The sequence below is a fragment of the Chiloscyllium plagiosum genome, chromosome 23, assembly GCF_004010195.1.
Source record: "Chiloscyllium plagiosum isolate BGI_BamShark_2017 chromosome 23, ASM401019v2, whole genome shotgun sequence".
In the NCBI taxonomy this organism is placed as follows: Eukaryota; Metazoa; Chordata; class Chondrichthyes; order Orectolobiformes; family Hemiscylliidae; genus Chiloscyllium; species Chiloscyllium plagiosum.
The window spans coordinates 33459805-33475325 of NC_057732.1; the positions used below are offsets into that span (position 1 = coordinate 33459805).

Consider the following 15521-nt stretch of genomic DNA (forward strand, 5'->3'; position numbering starts at 1 on the left):
TTTCGAACATAAATATTTTGGTTCCTCACAAGGTGCACACATTAACGACAAATGAACCGTAAAAATCTATCATTCAATGAGTAAATACTGTAAATTGTTTCACGTTGAGATGACAAACAACACAGATATCCGTCGTTTGATGCGTTGATAATCATGTTCGTTTGCTTTAATACCTATGTTTTGTTTAGAAACATTGTGTCTATGCAATGTCAGAGATGTGGGCTTGCGTGCAAGCTTCTTCAACTGTACTTCAACCTGTTTCCCATTCATGTAAGAAATTATTTAACTAAATGTATAATATGTTTGCATTAGTTCAAAGTTGATTTGCAAAGTTTTTGTCTGTCATCTTTTTAAACTTCGCTCATATTAAGTAAATACTAAAATAATCATTCTGTTCTGAGGACATAATTCTACTTGTGTAATCTTTTACAGCTTCATGCTCCTCTGAGAAGTCTGCACTCTTCTACTTCCGATCACTTGGGCATCTTTAATTTTAATTGCATCTTTCCTGATGACATGCCTTCAGTTGCCCATGTCCTAAAATCCACAATACCCTCTATCTCCATCAGTTTGTCTCCTTTAGGACATTCTTTTGTCGCTCAGTGTCATTTTTTTTACTTCGTAATGCTCTTGTGAAATTACTTGGGATGTTTATCATTTTAAAAGTGCTATATGAATATAAGCTGTTGTAAAATGCATATTACCACTGCCAATCATACGAACAGGGAGTAAGACCATCAGATGTAGGAGCAGAAGTAGGCCATTTGGCCTGTTGATTCTGGTCCGCTGTTCAATGAGAAAATGGTTGATCTGATATTCCTCTTCTCCATTTTTCTGCATTATCCTCAGAACCCTTGATCCCTTACCAATTAAAAATCTGTATATCTCATACATTAATAGACTTAATAACTCAATTGCAAATGCCACATACAGTAAAGAATTTTACAGATTCAAGTTGGCTAGTGGCATTGGGGAGGGTTTAAACTAACTTGGCAGAGAAGTAGGGTCCAGAGAGAAGGTTCAACAGAGGGAACCAAAATTGGAAGAGATAGCAAGGGAGTCAGGTAGCCATAGACATTACACGCCAAAAAAGGCACCAGGGAGTTTGGCAAGGTTGGATGGTATTTATTTTGATTTGATTATTTGATTAGATTAGATTTGATTACATTACAGTGTGGAAACAGGCCCTTCGGCCCAACAAGTCCACACCGACCCACCGAAGCGAAACCCACCCATACCCCTACATTTACCCCTTACCTAACACTACGGGCAATTTAGCATGGCCAATTCACCTGACCCTGCACATCTTTGGACTGTGGGAGGAAACCGGAGCACCCGGAGGAAACCCACGCAGACACGGGGAGAACGTGCAAACTCCACACAGTCAGTCGCCTGAGGCGGGAATTGAACCCGGGTCTCAGGCGCTGTGAGGCAGCAGTGCTAACCACTGGTGGCAAGGAGTCTAACGAATAAGACAGGTGAATTGATTGCATGAAGTAAAACATGGGAGTATAATGTAACTGCTATCACTGAGACATAGTTGAGAGAGGAGTAGGATTGGCAGCTCAATACTCTAGGATCTAGGGTCTTCAGACAACATAGGAAGGACGTAAAAGAGGAGGGAGTGTTGCAAACATTTTGCACAAGTGTTATGAAGGTGTAAGGGGTACTGTACCTTTAAGAAAGTTGAAAGCCAGCAAGGACTTATAGAAGCACACTGAATGCTGGAGAATTTACAATGTAACATTTGGTTCAGAACAGCTAGCACAAGCTGGGTTGCCTGGAAACAAAGACAAATACAAATTCGGCCAATCAGTTTAAACTATACCCCAAAATACCAAACACCAACCAAGTTTGAATTTAGGATGTTGACAATATTAAAAACCAGTGAAACAGTCTGATGTTTTAGGTTATAAGACTGGGGAAAATTGAACAGTTGGGGAGGAGAATTGCCAAGCCAGCATCATAGAGTCATAGAGATGTACAGCATGGAAACAAACCCTTCGGTCCAACCCGTCCATGCCGTCCCACCTGCCAGCACCCGGCCCATATCCCTCCAAACCCTTTCTATTCATATACCATCCAGATGCCTCTTAAATGTTGCAATTGTACCATCCTCCACCACTTCCCCTGGCAGCTCATTCCATACATGTACCAACCTCTGCATGAAAATGTTGCCCGTAGGTCTCTTTTATATCTTTCCTCTCTCACCCTAAACCTATGTCCTCTAGTTCTGGACTCCCCGACCCCAGGGAAAAGACTTTGCCTATTTATCCTATCCATGCCCCTCATAATTTTGTAAACCTCTATAAGACCACCCCTTCCAATAGTGACCTAACCAATGTCCTGTACAGACACAACATGACCTCCAAACTCCTGTACTCAATACTCTGACCAATAAGGAAAGCATACCAAACGCCTTCTTCACTATCCTATCTACCTGTGACTCCACTTTCAAGGAGCTATGAACCTGCACTCCAAGGTCTCTTTGTTCAGCAACACTCCCTAGGACCTTACCATTAAGTGTATAAGTCCTGCTAAGATTTGCTTTCCCAAAATGCAGCACCTCGCATTTATCTGAATTAAACTCCATCTCCTGCTTCTCAGCCCATTGGCCCATCTGGTCATATGCAGACTGCCTGGAGAATAACTCTCTTAAAGGTACCTTTATCTATCAATGACCTGTGAATTTTCTAAGAAGACAGAGGAAGAAACAAAGAGGAAATTTGACAGCTGGCTGGTTTTGAAATTTGAAATTTTAGTAAATCTTAATCGGGGGGGGGTTTATCGGACTAGTATTATAGAGGGGAAGGTAAAAGATAGATTAGAGAAAGGAGTCGTAAAAAATTGTTAATTAATTATTCTCTGTTAGACTTTAAAATCTAGAGTTGTTAATTTTTAAATAGTGACCTTTGAGATAGTTCTTGGCCTCTCGAATTTTAATCGATTACCGCACAAGGTAAATCTTTTCTGTGTTACTGGTTTAAATTAGTGGCGGGGGGGGGGTTACCACGTGTCGTAACAGTTTGTGGGCTCATCCAGGATTTCAACTGATTTAGACAGCTTTGAATAGATGTGGGATACGAGAAAGCCCAGTAGATTAAACACTTGCAGTTTAATGTCCTAGATCTTTAAATAAAACAAAGGTGAGAGAATTTGTTTAATTTTTGTGACTTTTAGATTAGATTAGATTACATTACAGTGTGGAAACAGGCCCTTCGGCCCAACAAGTCCACACCGACCCGCCGAAGCGAAACCCACCCATACCCCTACATTTACCCCTTACCTAACACTACGTGCAATTTAGTATGGCCAATTCACCTGACCCTGCACATCTTTGGACTGTGGGAGGAAACCGGAGCACCCGGAGGAAACCCACGCAGACACGGGGAGAACGTGCAAACTCCACACAGTCAGTCGCCTGAGGCAGGAATTGAACCCAGGTCTCAGGCACTGTGAGGCAGCAGTGCTAACCACTGTGCCATCGTGCCGCCCACTTGTGGTTGATTAAATTAAAAGTGAGGGAAATGGCTCTTAAAATTGCTAAAGAGGTTTTGGGATTTGAAGATGATTCTCCAATTTGCCAAAAAATTTTGGAAGGAAAGAAAAAGGCCATATTTTAATAATTAGCAAAGAAATTAGGTCTGGATTTAACCAAGGATAAACGTAAAGCTGAAATTGTAAGGGAATTACTCAAACACTTAAGTGTGTCAGAGAAACAGACAAGTGCAGTAGAGGTAGAAAAACTTAAATTACAGTTGAGAAAAATGAAGTTAGAAGTTAAACAGAGAGAGAGGAGAGAAAGAGGAAATGGAGAGAAAGATAAGGTTCTTAGCTAAGCAAAGAGAGAGTGTGGGAAAAAGAGAGAAAGTTCTTAGTTGAGCAAAAAGAGAATTTGAATTTGAGAAGTTGAGACTTAGCAAAGTCAAGTTAATAGGATGGAGATTAAAAGAGAAGGTAGTGATCTATACAAATATGTCAAACTTCTGTCATATTTTGATAAGAAAGACGTTGAAGCCATCTTTATTTCATTTGAAAACTGGCTAGGCAAATGGAGTGGTCTGAGGATTTATGGGTAATGCTAGTTCAAACTAAACCTGTAGGCAGAGCTAGTGAGGTATTTGCCACGCTGTCAGATGAGGGGTCAAGAGATTATAAAGAGTTTGAACATGCTATTTTAAGTGCTTATGAATTGGTACCAGAAGCATATGGACATCGGTTCAGAAACATAAAGAAGGAACCAGGTCAGACTTAAGTTGAGTTTGAAAGAATTAAACATAGTCATTTTGATAGATGGGTGCATGCTTTAAAAAAAGGTAAGACCTTTGAGGCTGTACAAGAAATTATTCTGCTGGAGGAGTTTAAAAACTCACTTCCAGAGATGGTAAGAATTCACGTGGAGGAACAGAAAGTTCAGGAAGTGAGAAGGGCAGCAGAATTCGCAGGTGAATACATGTTGGTGCATAAAACAAGCTTCCGGCCAGAATTTTGTCCTGTGAGGGATAGACATTGGGGAAAAGGGAGATCCTACATGGCAAAACCCAAGAGTAGAGAACACTAGTAAGAGTTCAACACAAGCTAAAACAGAAACCCAAGACGTTGAAAAGGAGGTGAAAGGCCTCCAATGTTTCCATGGTGGTAAAGTGGGACATGTAAATTCGCAGTACTGGTCATTAAAGAAAGGCACTGTGGGAAAAGATTTGGTAAAAGAGGTTAAGCCAGTGGCATTAGTAAAGGAGACCCCAAGAAGAGCCAAGGAGCTGCAGGAGAGTGCACAGCCTAGGCAGGGGTTAGGTATAGAGTCAGTACCTGATCTCTACAAAGAATTTGCCTTTGTGGGAGAAAGAACAGGGAGAGAAGGACAAGAAGTTACAATTTTGTGAGATACACAGTCTAACCAGTCACTGAGGGGGGAATATGCACTCTTTCTGATCTGTAATCCGGGAGTGTGGTAATTTGTGGGATAGATGGATAGAAATTTAGCATTCTCCTACATAAGATCAGGTTGGAGTGCCAACTCAAGACTGGGGAAGTTACAATGGGAGTGATTTACAGAGCGTCAGTTCCAGGAATTCAGTTTGTTCTTGGGAATGATTTGGCAGGATCCAAGGTGGGAGTGACATTCCTTGTTGTGGAGAACCCCAAGGAAGACCAAGAAACTGAGGAGTTAAAACAGAAATATCCTGGTATTTTCTGTGTAGTAACCAGATCCCACTATCATAAGTCACAGCACAAAGCAAAAACTAAAGAGAAAGATGAAGGAGTTGAGGTTCAGTTAGTGGACACCCTGTTTGACATAATGGTGCAGGAAAATCCTGAACAGACTGAGGGTCAGACAGAAGTGTTCAGTCCTGAAAGGCTAAGGGACTTGCAACAGCAAGGCAAGATGATAAAAGATATATGTGGATGCGTACTCCGAAAAGGAGGCAGAGAATATTCTGGAGTGTTATTATCTGAAAGATAAAATCCTAAGATAGAAATGGAGACCATGGCAGGTTAGTGCAGAGGAGAAATGGGCCGAAGTGCACTAGATTGTGTTGCCAATAGCATACAGACAGGAGATGTTACAGGTATCACGTGAACTATCTGTAGGAGGTCACCTAGGGGTATGAAAGACTCAAGTTAAGGTACAAAAACATTTTTATTGTCCTAGAATGCACAAGGATTTGGTTAACTTTTGCAATATGTGAGATACAGGCCAAATTGTAAGTAAGCCATAGGCGACAATAAAACCAGCACCTTTGTTACCAATTCCCACATTTGAAGAACCTTTCGTGCGGGTTATAATTGATTGTATAGGTCCCCTCCCGAGAATTAAAAGTGTGAGCCAGTACTTATTAACTATAATGGATGTGTCTACCAGATTTCTGAAGGCAATCTCGTTATGGAATATCAAGGCATAAAGGGAGTAGAGGAGTTAGTAGCTTTCTTTACACGGTATGGGCTACCCAGAGAGATTCAGTCGGAAGAAGGGTCACATTTTACTGCTAGGCTGTTTAAGGTGGTTATGGATAGCTTAGGTGTACAGCACTTTAAATCCAGCATGTATCATCCTGAATCCCAGGGAGTTTTAGAAAGGTGGCATCAGACCTTGAAGACCATGCTGAGAGCATACTGTCAGGATTACCCAAATAATTGGGATATAGGTATCCCATTCATATTATCACCTCACAGCTCCTAATCTCCCTATTATCTCTGTTTGCACTGTCATTATCACCTCTTTATTACTACCTTTGCTTCTGGAGCCATGACTCATCTTCTCTCAGCCTAGTATAAATACCTCCCTATTTCTCCCTCTTTTTTAGCTTTGACAAAGGGTCAGTTAGACTCGAAATGTCAGCTCTTTTCTCTCCTTACAGATGTTGCCAGACCTACTGAGATTTTCCAGCATTTTCTCTTTGGGATCCCATTCATATTGTTTGCCATTAGAGATGCCTCAAACAAATCTACTAAATTCACTCCCTTTGAGTTAATCTTTGGGCATGAAGTGAGAGGCCTTTTGAAATTAATTAAAGAAAAATTGACAGGACCAAAGTTGGAGATCTCACACTTAGATTACGTAAGTGAGGGAGAGATTAGATCAAGTAGGTGAGTTAGCTAAACAGCGCTTAAAAAGGGCACAGCTTAGAATGAAGCAGATGGCAGATAAAAGCCCTGAGACTCTGACGTTTTCCCGAGGGAATGACAAATTAGTACTGTTACCGGTGATAGGAGATCCCTTCAAAGCTAGGTTTAGTGGTCCCTATCAAACTGAGAAAAAGTTGAGTCAGGTGAACTATCAAATAAAAATGCCAGATAGAAAATAAAGATATCGGATATGTCATCTGAACATGTTGAAACCATATTATACTTGAGAGAAAGAACTGGAGAAACAGGTGTAGTTACTGCCCCGCAGAGTGAGGAATCAAATTCAGATGATGTCAATTTTGATGTGCCTCAAAATAGATTAAAAAATGAGGAAGTCCTTGAGGAGTGGGATAGGTTAGTAAGCTATCTGTCTCAGGAGCATAGGATGCAGTTGACGGGTATAATGACAAATGTAAGATTCAGATGGGGAGGACTAATGGAGGTGTACATGAAGTAGACATGGGGAATACTCCTCCGATAAAACAACACCCCTATCAGCTTAATCTTTTCAAAGCAAGACAGATCCAGATGGAGGTGGAGGCCGTGCTCAGCAAGGATATCATCGAACCAAGCCAGAGCAAGTGGAGTTTGCTAATCGTCTTACTTCCCAAACCAGACAGGTCTCAACAATTCTGCGTTACAAAATCGGACTCATATCCAATTCCGAAATTGGAGGACTGTATCAATAAAGTCGGATAAGCCAGTTACATCATCAAGTTGGACTTAATGTGTGGTTACTGGCAGGTACATTTATCAGAGATGGCAGAAGAAATGTCTGTATTTGTAACCCCAAATGGGCTATATCAGTTTAATGTGGTGCCCTTTGGAATGAAGAACGCACCCGCCACATTCCAAAGACTCATGAACAGAGTTATGGCTGGATTAACAGACTATGCAGTCTACTTGGATGATGTAGTGATCTGTAGTAAGTCCTGGAAAGATCACATGGTACAGCTGGCAGAGTTGTTTGAACGACTTGAGAAGCAAAACTGGTAATAAACGTAAATAAAATGGAATTCGCGAAAGCAGCAGCTACGTTCTTGGGATATAACATCAGTCATGGGAGGTTGACCCCACGGAACGCAAAGATGAAGGCCATCAAGGAATTCCACAACCAACCTCGAAGAAAGAGGTGCTTCGATTCTTAGGAATCAGCAGATTCTATTGGAAGTTTGTTCCAAATTTCAGCAATGTAGTGGCACCCTTAACCGCTTTGGTGAAGAAGAACACAAAGTTTCGGTAGTCAGAACAATGCCAGGAGGCATTCGACCATTTGAAAACAATATTAACCACCAAATCAGTTTTAGCTATGCTAAACCTTTCAAAACCTTTTAAAGTCGCCATCAATGCTAGTGATATAGGAGTTGGAGCTGTTCTAATACAGGAAGATGAGGATGGGATTGAACTGCCAATTGGTTACTTTTTGAAGAAACTCAATATCCACCAGAGGAAATACTCCATGATTGAAAAAGAATTATTGAGTTTGGTACTGGCCTCACAACATTTTAATGTGTATGTCACGAACAATGTGTTGGAGACGGTTGTGTACATGGATCACAATCATCTTACACTCTTAGAACACTTTAAAGACAAGAACATGAGCCTATTTCATTGGAATCCTTTGTTACAAACATTTAATTTAAAAGTCGTACATCTTGCTGGTCCTAAGAATGCAGATGCATTATTGCAGATTTAACTGATAAAATTTAGTTGAGATTTGTATTTATCCAATGTTTTTAAAAACTAGAGTTGTTAATTTTTACTTTAAATATGACCTTTGGGATAGTTCTTAGCCTATTGAATTTTAACAGATTACTGCATGGGGTAAATGTTTTCTGTGTTGCTGGTTTAAATTAGCAGGGGGGGTTTATCCCGTGTCGTAACACAGGAAAACTGTGTCTCACAAATTTGGTTGAGTTTTTTGACTAAGTAACCAAGACACTGGACACTGTTTACTTGGACTTCAGTAAAGCCTTTGACAAGATTCCGTATGGTCGAGTAATTAGTGAAGTTAGATCACATGGGCTTCATGGTGAGCTTGCCAATTGGTCACAAAATTGGCTTAACATGAGGAACAGCTAATTGTGGAAGAGGGTTGTTTTTCAGACTGGAGGCCTGTCACCAGCATTGTTCCACAGGGGTCAGTGATGGGTCCACTTTTTTTGTAATTTATACAAATGATTTAGTTGAGAATATAGAAGTTTGTGGATGACATTAAAATTGGTGGTATGGTGGACAGTGAAGAAGGATATCTTAGATCACAAAGAGATCTTGATCAATTGGGTCAGTGGGAGTGGCAGATGGAGTTAATTTGGATAAATGTGAGGTATTGCATTTTGGTAAACAAACAAGGGTAGGACTTAAAATTAATAACAGGGCCTTGGGTAGTGTTGTAGAACAGAAACCTAGAGGTTCAGGTTCATAATTCTTTGAAGTTTGCATCACGTGCAGATAAGGTGGTTAAGGAGGGGTTTAGCATGCTTGTCTTCACTTCTCTGACCTCTGAGTCTAGGAGTTAGCATATCATGTTGAGGTTGTACATGATGTTCGTGAGGCCTCTTCTGGAATACTGTGTCCAGTTCAAGGGAGGATATTATTACACTGGTTCAGAAAAGACTTACCAGGATGTTTTGAGGGATATTGGCCAAGTGCTGGCAAATGGGACTGGATGAGATTGGGATATCTGGTTGGCATGGACGAGTTGGGCCGAAGGATCTGTTTCCAGGCTGTTCATCTCTATGACTCTATATTGCAAGGAATGGAAGGCTTGAGTTTTAAGGAGAGGCTGGATAAGCTGGGACATTTTTCACTGGAGGGTAGGAGATTGAGGGGTGACCTCTTAGAGGTATATAAAATCATAAGGGGTATGGATAGAGTAATGGTAGGGGTCTTTTCCCTATGGTGGGCAATTTCAAGACTGAGGACATATTTTAAAAGTGAGAGGAGAAAGATTTAAAAGAGACATGAGGAGCAACTTTTTTCGCAGAGAATGGTTCATTTGTGGAATGAACTTCCAGAGGAAATAGTGGTTGCAGGTACAGTTACAATGTTTAAAAGACATTTAATTGGATAAGGATATGAGTAAGAAATGTTTGGAGGGATATACGCAAACTCAGTTTAGTTTTGGATTATGGTTGGTATGGACTGGTTGGACCAGAGTCTGTTTCTGTGCTGCTTGACTCTATAACTCTTAAGAGAGATTGGATAGACTGGGCTGTTTTCCTTGGAGCAGAGACAGTGAGGGATTGAATGAGATTTTTAAAATTACGAGGGGCATAGACAGGAAGATACTTTTCCTTTGCTGGGGGACATTAATGACTGCGGCATAGATTTACGATGAGGGACAGGAGGTCTAGAGGGAATATGAGGATTTTTCTTTCATCCAGAAAGTGATGGGAATCTGGAACTCACTGTCTGCAAAGGCATTAGTGGCATAAACCCCTCAACATTGAAGACGTATTTAGATGTACACATGATGCCAAGGCTTGCAAGGCTCTGGGCCAAATGCTGGAAAATGATGTTAAAGTAGTTAGGTAGTTGTTTTTGACAAATACAGACCTGATTGGCCTCTTTCTGAGCTATCAACCTCTCAGACTATGACACTAACCTTTGAGAAAATAAATACTTGCTAATCTGTGTCTTGAATGGGCAATTTCTTATTCTGAGATTATGCCCTTTGGGCCTAGACACAAAGGGAAACAATCTCTCCACATTTTTAAAACTCATTTGTGAAATGTGGACATTGCTGGCTGGCATTTATTGCCCATCCCTAGTTACCCTTGAGAAGGTAATGGTGAGCTGCCTTCTAGAACTGTGCTTTAGGTTGACTCATAAACACCTTAGGGAGGGAATTATAGGATTTCAACCCAGCAACAGTGAAGGAACAACAATATACTTTCAAGTCAGGATGGTGAATGCTTTGGACGGTCACTTGCAGGTCGTGGTGTTCTCATGTATCTGCTGCCCTTGTCCTTCTAGATGGAAGTGGTCATGGGTTTGGAAGGTGCTGTCTGAGGATCTTTGGTGAATTTCTGCAGTGCACCTTGTAGATAGTATGCACTGCTGTTACTGAGCATCAAGGTTGGAGGGACTGGATGCTTGCGGATGTAGTGTCAATCAAGCTTGTTGCTTTGTCCTGGATGGTGTCAAGCTCCTTGAGTGTTATTGGGGCTGCACTCATCAGGTGAGGAGTATTCCATCACACTCCTGACTTGTGTCTTGTAGATGGTGGCCAAGCTTTGAGCAATCAGGACATGAGCTACTCACTCTGGTATTCCTAGCCTCTAACCGGCTCATATAGCCACTGTGTTTATTTGGTGAGTCCAAGTAAGTTTCTGGCCAACGATAACCCCCAGGATATTGACAGGGGGGGGACTCAGTGATGTCAAAGGGCAGTGGTTAGATTGTCTCTTATTGGTGATGGTCATAGCCTGGCATTTATGTGACATGAATGTTACTTACCACATATCAGCCCAAACCCAAGACATTGTCCTGATCTTGCTGCATTTGAACAGGAAGTACTTCAGTGTCTGAGGAGTCTTAAATGGTGCTGAACATTGTGCAATTATCGTCGAACATCCTCACTTCTGACGTTATGTTGGTCGAAAGGTCATTGATGAAACAGCTGAAGATAGTTGGGCCCAGGACACAACCCTGAGGAACTCCTGCAGAGATGTCCTGGAGCTGGGATGACTGACCTCCAGCAACTATGACCATCTTCCTATATGTCAGGTATGACTCCAGCCACCAGCGTGTTTGTCTCCTGATACCATTGATTCCAGTTTTGTTAGGTCTCCTTGTGCCACACTTGGTTGAATGCAGCCTTGATGTCAAGGGCATTCACTTCCACCTCTCCTCTGGAATTCATTTCTTTTGTCCATATTTGAACCAAGGTTGTAATGAGGTCAGGAGCTGAGTGGCCTTGGCAGAACCCAAACTCGGCATCACTGAGCAGGTTATTGCTTAGTAGGTGCTGTTTGGTAGCTGTTGATGACACCTTCCATCACTTTACTGATGATCAAGAATAGATTGATGGGGCGGTAATTGGCCCAGTTGGATTTGTCCTGCATTTTATGTACAGGACATACCTGGGCAAATTTCCACAGTCGGGTAGATACCAGTTTTGTAACTGTACTGGAACAACTTACCGAGGGGAACGGCAAGTTGTGGAGCACAAATCTTCAGTACTATTACCTGAATGTTGTCAGAGCCCATAGCCTTTGCAGTATTCAATATCTCTAACTGTTCCTTGATATCATGTGGAGTGAATCGAATTGATTGAAGATTGGTATCTGTAATGCTGGGGACCTCTAAAGGATGTTGAGATGGATCATCCACTCAGCAGTTCTGGCTGAAGATTGCTGCAAAAGCTTCAGCCTTATCTTTTACACTTATGTGCCTGGCTCTTCCATCATTGAGGATGGGGATATTTGTGGAGCCTCCTCTTCCAGTGAGTTGTTTAATCGTCCACCACCATTCACGACTGAATGTGGCAGAACTGTAGAGCTTGTAGGTTGTGGAATCACTTAGGAGAAAGTGAGGTCTGCAGATGCTGGAGATCAGAGCTGAAAATGTGTTGCTGGAAAAGCGCAGCAGGTCAGGCAGCATCCAGGGAACAGGAGAATCGACGTTTCGGGCATAAGCCCGATTCCTGAAGAAGGGCTTATGCCCGAAACGTCGATTCTCCTGTTCCCTGGATGCTGCCTGACCTGCTGCGCTTTTCCAGCAACACATTTTTAGCTGTGGAATCATTTAGCCCTGTCTATCACTTGCTGCCTTTGCTGTTTGGCATGCAAGTAAACCTGTTTGGTGGCTTCACCAGATTGACTCCTTGTTTTCACGTATGCCTGGTGCTGCTCCTGACATGCCCTCCTGCACTCTCCATTGAACCAGAGTTTATCCAATGGCTTGATGGCAATGATTGAGTGTAGTTATATCAGGCCATGAGGTTACACATTGTGCTGATTTGTGCTGGATTTAACCTGGCAAGCCATCTAAGAATCAGATGTGTATTTAATTATTTAATTAATTAACAAATATTCTCTCATTCCTCTAAACTCTACAGAGTACAGGCCCAACCTAATCAACCTAGTGATCCTTTTATATAATATCTCAAACGCTTGCCTTAGGTAAGGGGTCCAAAACTACTCACAGAACTCCAGCTGTCGTCTGACTAGTGCCTTGTATCATTTTATCAAGTCTTTCTATTTTTATATTCCATTCCCTTTAAAATAAAGACCAACAGTCAATTTGCTTTCCAATACCTGCTGAACATGGATGCTAGCTTTTTGTGATTCATGCATGAAGACTCCCAAATCCCTTTGTACTATAATTTTCTGCAGTCTTGCTCCACTTAAATAATGTGTGGCATTTAGACCCCAAGAGTCTGCTGTGACATTCATTAGATGCCAGCTGATCTGTAAAAAAAACTCCATTTAATTATCTTGATTAATATGCTTACCCTCAGCAATCTATGTTTGTACCACTACCACCCAACGTGGCCTACTCTACATTGGAGAAAAAAAACACAGACTGGGTGAGTGCTTTGTGAAACACCTCCAGTTTGTGCACAAACATCACACCAACCTTTCCACAGCCGGTCCTCCAGTTTGCTCTGTGATTCACTGGAACACTGCAGCATACCGATGACAGATAGGTGGGCATGCTAGCAGGGCAATGTGTTTAAAACATTCTGAACTTAATATTGAGTTCAACACCTTCAAAATTGTTCACCATTTCTTCCCTTTCTTTTATCTTGTTATAGAGTCATAGAGGTATACAGCACAGAAACAGACCCTTTGGTGCAACTCATGCATGCCGACCAGATATCCTAACCTAATCTAGACTCATTTGCCAGCACTTGGCCCATAGCCCTCTAAACCCTTCCTATCCATCCAGATGCCTTTTAATTGTTGTAATTGTACCAGCCTCCACCACTTCCTCTTGTAGCTCATTCCATACACGCACCACCCTCTGTGTGAAAATGTTTAAATGTTTTTCCCCTCTCACCCTAAACCTATACCTTCTAGTTCTGGACTTCACCACCCCAGGGAAAGGACATTGTCTATTTACCCTATCTGTGTCCCACATGATTTTATAAACCTCTATCATGGCACCCCTCAGCCTCCAACACTCCAGGGAAAACAGCCCTAGCCTACTCAGCCTCTCCCTATAGCTCAAATCCTCCAAACCTGGCAACATCCTTGTAAATCTTTTTTGAACCCTTTCAAGTTTAACAACATTCTTCCAAAGGAGGGAGACCAGAATTGCACACAATATTCAAAAAGTGGTCTAACCAATGTCCTGTACAGCCGCAAAATGACCTCCCAACTCCTATACGCAGTGCTCTGACCAATAAAGAAAAGCATACCAAATGCCGCTTTCACTATCCCATTAACCTTTCAAGGAACTATGAACCTACACTCCAAGGTCTCTTATCATGTCCTCTCTTCCCTCCCCCCATCCCAGGAGGACTCTCTGTCCTTTCAAGTCTGGCAGGAGACACACCCTTGTTCTGCCATTCTCACATTCTGATCACTTTATCTCAGCGATCAACATCTTTTCTCCACTAGCACTCTATACCCACTACCTCATCACTCCCCCCCCCGCCCCAAACGATAGCATAATAAGATGGCTTATCAGAATATTATTTACCTCAGTAAGTTCATCTTTCAGTCTTCCGAACACCAATAGATTCAGGCTAATTTGTTCAACATTTCTTCATATGACAACACCTTCATTTCAGGAATGAGTCAAGTGAACCTTCTCTGAACTTCAATTGCAATTATGTCCTTTCTTAAATGATGAAACCAAAAGTGTACACAATATTTCAGGTGTGGTGTCCACAATGCTCTAGCAGGACATCCCTACTTATATATCCATTCCCCTTTCAATAAAAGACATCCCACTTATTTTCCTAATCAGTTGATTTACCCGCATACTGACATTTTGTGATTTATGTATGAGGACACCCAGAATGCTTTGCAGTGTTCTACAATCTCTCTGTTTAATTAATATCCTGTTTTTATTCTTCTTTTCAGAGCACAAGTTTACATTTCCCACATTATTCTCCATATACCATTTTTTGGCCTACTCAAACCACTTATATTCCTTTACAGATTCCTTATGTCACCTTCAGGATTTACTCTCCTATCCACTTGATAATCTTGATTACCCTCAGCAGTCCATGTAAGTACCAGTGCCATCCAGTTCCATTGTTATTGCCATTTGAACAATGTCTGTCTTATGTTGTCACCAAATTTACAAACTGTATATTTGTTCTTATAGTCAACCATTAATATAGATTGTACGTAGTTTAGGCCTCGGCACTCACCCTGCAGAACTCAATTTATTATATCTTGCAGTGTCAGCTTTGAGGTGGCACCTTCTTGATTGCCTTTTGGACGTCCAAGTATACAGCATCTATAGGTTATAGCAGTATGAACATCCATCTTGACTTCATCCATCTTGCATTTTACTTCCATAAAAAACACCACTAAATTAGTTAAACATGATTTCTCTTTCATAAAACCATGTTAACACAGCCTGATTGCATTTAAATTTAACTGTTCATCGAGAACCTCTTTTTATTAATAGATTCTAGTATATTCATTAAAACAGATGTTAAACAAAATGCTCTGTCATTTCCTGATTTATGTCTCACTCTTTCTTGATTAGAAGAGTTACACTGACTATTTTCCAATCTGATGGTGGCTTTTCAGAATCTGGACAATTTTGGAAAATTGAAACCTATATTGAATTTGATAGGTAGATGTGGAAAGGTAGTTTCTCTCTGTGGGATAGTCTAGGACCAGATGACTTAATCTCAGAATAAGGGGTCAGCCTTGTTATGAAGTCGAAAGCATCTATGTTCACTTTAAAGTAGAAAGTGTTTT

At 41.3% G+C, this 15521-nt stretch overlaps 1 long non-coding RNA gene across 1 annotated transcript; it reads left to right on the forward strand.

The window, feature by feature from the left end:
* The first annotated feature begins 10 nt into the window (after nucleotides 1-10).
* Nucleotides 11-15162, forward strand: LOC122561757. Its single transcript, XR_006315102.1, has 3 exons — nucleotides 11-270; nucleotides 14745-14814; nucleotides 14991-15162. It is a non-coding gene; the product is annotated as an uncharacterized LOC122561757 (long non-coding RNA).
* The last annotated feature ends 359 nt before the right edge of the window (nucleotides 15163-15521 follow it).